We start from the raw sequence: 5,153 nt of genomic DNA, 5'->3' as shown, positions 1-5,153 counted from the left end.
GGAAGATGTGTACGTGATGAATCCACCCAACCTTTCCAACGCGGACCCCCTCTTAATAGTACGGCTTCCCTACGACTCAATACTACCGAAAAGAAACGAAGAGAAACGCCGTCTTCTATAGCCTTCGAGGGGAACCAAATCATCTTGTGCCTAGTCAATATATCTGAAATATTCGATGCACATGATTAGTCCGCAAAAGCATTGCCATCAATCACCAAAACCAACTAAGGGATAAAAATGCCCTTACATGAGCTTTGTTAACATAGTTGAATTTTACGATGTTCTTCTCCCTCTATCTCTTTTTGTGGTGAATTAAGTCTTGCTCTTTGAAGTATTTTTTTTATGTTGGATTGAATACTTTGGATTTGAGATTACTTGATGCATGTCTAGTATTAACTTGTGGGTACCTGTGGTGACATTGGGGTACTCTAGGTGACATAAAAGTTGAATGATATGCATCATATGATTTTGTCATAGTACGATCTCTAGGACTATTCATGACACTTTGGGGGTGGTTCATAAGATTGCTTGGGAAGACAATTTTGAGATGGTTTTGCTACCTACAAGATTTCATCCTACTTTCTCCGACAAAATAATAATTTTGGAGTGATTCTTTGATGCACTTTGAGAGATTATCATGTGGTTCAATTATGTTAATGATGTTGAGAGACTGCACTAGTGAAAGTATAAAGCCTAGACCTTGTTTCCAAGCATTGAGACATCGTTTTCACACTTTTGTTACATGCTATCTTGCTATTTTTATTTGTTTGGATTATAGAAAGCTATTTCTACCATTCATATTACACATCTATCACCATCTCTTTGCCGAACTAGCGCACCTATACAACTGACAATATATTGGGTGTGTTGAGGACACAAGAGATTACTTGTATTTGATTGAATGATTGTTTGAGAGAGAACCACTTTCATTCTACACCTTCCATGAATTGATAAACCTTAGGTAATCCACTTGAGGGAAGTTTGTGTTGGGGAACGTAGTAATTTCAAAAATTTCCTATGCACACGCAGGATCATGGTGATGCATAGCAACGAGAGGGGAGAGTGTGTCCACGTACCCTCGTAGACCGAAAGCGGAAGCGTTAGCACACCGCGGTTGATGTAGTCGTACGTCTTCATGATCCGACCGATCCAAGTACCGAACGTACGGCACCTCCGAGTTCAGCACACGTTCAGCTCGATGACGTCCCGCGAACTCTGATCCAGCAGAGCTTCACGGGAGAGTTCCGTCAGCACGACGGCGTGATGATGGTGATGATGTTGCTACCGACGCAGGGCTTCGCCTAAGCACCGCTACGATATGACCGAGGTGGAATATGGTGGAGGGAGGCGCCGCACACGGCTGGAATAGATCAATAGATCAACTTGTGTGTCTAGAGGTGCCCCCTGCCCCTGTATATAAAGGAGCAAGGGGGGAGGCCGGCCGGCCCCTGTAGGGCGCGCCAGGAGGAGGAGTCCTCCTCCTAGTAGGAGTAGGACTCCCCTTTCCTACTCCTACTAGGTGGAGGAAAGGAAGGAGGAGAAGGAGAAGGAAGGAGAGGGAGGAAAAGGAGGAAAGGGGGGCCGGCCCCTAGTCCAATTCGGTGTGGGCTAGGGGGGCCGCGCACCCTGCCTCCTCTCTTCCACCACTTGGCCCATGAGGCCCATTACTTCTTCCTCGTATTCCCGTAACTCCCCGGTACCCCAAAAAATACCCGAATCACTCGGAACCTTTCCGATGTCCGAATATAGTCGTCCAATATATTGATTTTTACGTCTCGACCATTTCGAGACTCCTCGTCATGTCCCCGATCTCATCCAAGACTCCAAACTACCTTCGGTACATTAAATCACATAAACTCATAATACCGATCGTCACCGAACTTTAAGCGTGCGGACCCTACAGGTTCGAGAACTATGTAGACATGAGCGAGACACGTCTCCGGTCAATAACCAATAGCGGAACCTGGATGCTCATATTGGCTCCCACATATTCCACGAAGATCTTTATCGGTCAAACCGCATAACAACATACGTTGTTCCCTTTGTCATCGGTATGTTACTTGTCCGAGATTCGATCGTCGGTATCTCAATACCTAGTTCAATCTTGTTACCGGCAAGTCTCTTTACTCGTTCCGTAATACATCATCCCGCAACTAACTCATTAGTTGCAATGCTTGTAAGGCTTATAGTGATGTGCATTACCGAGTGGGCCCAGAGATACCTCTCCGACAATCGGAGTGACAAATCCTAATCTCGAAATACGCCAACCCAACAAGTACCTTCGGAGACACCTGTAGAGCACCTTTATAATCACCCAGTTACGTTGTGATGTTTGGTAGCACACAAAGTGTTCCTCCGGTAAACGGGAGTTGCATAATCTCATAGTCATAGGAACATGTATAAGTCATGAAGAAAGCAATAGCAACATACTAAACGATCAAGTGCTAAGCTAACGGAATGGGTCAAGTCAATCACATCATTCTCCTAATGATGTGATCTCGTTAATCAAATGACAACTCATGTCTATGGCTAGGAAACATAACCATCTTTGATTAACAAGCTAGTCAAGTAGAGGCATACTAGTGACACTCTGTTTGTCTATGTATTCACACAAGTATTATGTTTCCGGTTAATACAATTCTAGCATGAATAATAAACATTTATCATGAAATAAGGAAATAAATAATAACTTTATTATTGCCTCTAGGGCATATTTCCTTCGGTCTCCCACTTGTACTAGAGTCAATAATCTAGATCACATCGCCATGTGATTTAACATCAATAGTTCACATCACCATGTGATTAACACCCATAGTTCACATCGTCATGTGACCAACACCCAAAGGGTTTACTAGAGTCAATAATCTAGTTCACAACGCTATGTGATTAACACCCAAAGAGTACTAAGGTGTGATCATGTTTTGCTTGTGAGAGAAGTTTAGTCAACGGGTCTGCCATATTCAGATCCGTATGTATTTTGCAAATTTCTATGTCAACAATGCTCTGCACGGAGCTACTCTTGCTAATTGCTCCCACTTTCAATATGTATCTAGATCGAGAGTTAGAGTCATCTAGATCGGTGTCAAAGCTTGCATCGACGTAACTCTTTATGACGAACCTTTTGTCACCTCCATAATCGAGAAACATATCCTTATTCCGCTAAGGATTATTTTGACCGCTGTCCAGTGATCTACTCCTAGATCACTATTGCACTCCCCTGCCAAACTCAGTGTAGGGTATACAATAGATCTGGTACACAACATGACATACTTTATAGAACCTATGTCTGAGGCATAGGGAATGACTTTCACTCTCTTTCTATCTTCTGCCGTGGTCGGGCTTTGAGTCTTACTCAATTTCACACCTTGTAACACAGGCAAGAACTCTTTCTTTGACTGTTCCATTTTGAACTACTTCAAAATCTTGTCAAGGTATGTACTCATTGAAAATCTTATCAAGCATCTTGATCTATCTCTATAGATCTTGATGCTCAATATGTAAGCAGCTTCACCGAGGTCTTTCTTTGAAGAACTCATTTCAAATACTCCTTTATGCTTTCCAGAAAATTCTACATCATTTCTGATAAACAATATGTCATTCGCATATATTTATCAGAAAGGCTGTAGTGCTCCCACTCACTTTCTTGTAAATACAGGCTTCACCGCAAGTCTGTATAAAACTATATGCTTTGATCAACTCATCAAAGCGTATATTCCAACTCCGAGATGCTTGCACCAGTCCATAGATGGATCGCTGGAGCTTGCACACTTTGTTTAGCACCTTTAGGATTGACAAAACCTTTCTGGTTGCATCATATACAACTCTTCTGTAATAAATCCATTAAGGAATGCAGTTTTGTTATCCATTTGCCAGATTTCATAAAATTCAGCAATTGCTAACATGATTCAGACAGACTTAAATATCGAAACGAGTGAGAAAATCTCATCGTACTCAACACCTTGAATTTGTCAAAAACCTTTTTGCGACAATTCGAGATTTGTAGATAGTAACACTACTATCAGCGTCCGTCTTCCTCTTGAAGATCCATTTATTTACTATGGCTAGCCGATCATCAGGAAAATCCACCAAAGTCCATACTTTGTTCTCATACATGGATCATATCTCGGATTTCATGGCCTCTAGCCATTTCGCAGAATCTGGGCTCATCATCGCTTTCTCATAGTTCGTAGGTTTATCATGGTCTAGTAACATGACTTTCAGTACAGGAATACCGTACCACTCTGGTGCGGATCATGCTCTGGTTGATCTACAAAGTTCTGTAGTAACTTGATCTGAAGTTTCATGATCATCATCATTAACTTCCTCTCTAGTTGGTGTAGGCATCACTGGAACTGATTTCTGTGATGAATTACTTTCCAATTCGGGAGAAGGTATAATTACCTTATCAAGTTCTACTTTCCTCCCACTCACTTCTTTCGAGAGAAACTCCTTCTCTAGAAAGGATCCATTCTCAGCAACGAATATCTTGCCTTCGGATCTGTGATAGAAGGTGTACCCAACATTTTCTTTTGGGTATCCTATGAAGACGCACTTCTCCGATTTGGGTTTGAGCTTATCAGGTTGAATTTTTTTCACATAAGCATTGCAACCTCAAACTTTAAGAAACGACAGCTTAGGTTTCTTCCCAAACCATAGTTCATACGGTGTCGTCTCAATGGATTTAGATGGTGCCCTATTTAACGTGAATGTAGATGTCTCTAATTCATAACCCCAAAACGATAGTGGTAGATCGGTAAGAGACACCATAGATCGCACCATATCTAATAAAGTACGGTTACGACGTTCGGACACACCATTACACTGTGGTGTTCCAGGTGGCATGAGTAGTGAAACTATTTCACATTGTTTTAACTGAAGGCCAAACTCGTAACTCAAATATTTTACTTCTGCGATCATATCGTAGAAACTTTTATTTTTGTAACGATGATTCTCCACTTCACTCTGAAATTCTTTGAACTTTTTAAATGTTTCAGACTTGTGTTTCATCAAGCAGATATACCCATATCTGCTCAAATCATCTGTGAATGTCAGAAAATAACGATACTTGCCGCGAGCCTTAACACTCATTGAACTGCATACATCAGTATGTATTATTTTGAATAAGTTAGTGGCTTGCTCCATTGTTCCGAAGA

This window comes from Aegilops tauschii, chromosome 6, assembly GCF_002575655.3.
Source record: "Aegilops tauschii subsp. strangulata cultivar AL8/78 chromosome 6, Aet v6.0, whole genome shotgun sequence".
NCBI classification, from domain to species: Eukaryota; Viridiplantae; Streptophyta; class Magnoliopsida; order Poales; family Poaceae; genus Aegilops; species Aegilops tauschii.
Note: the sequence above shows the minus strand (reverse complement) of the source record.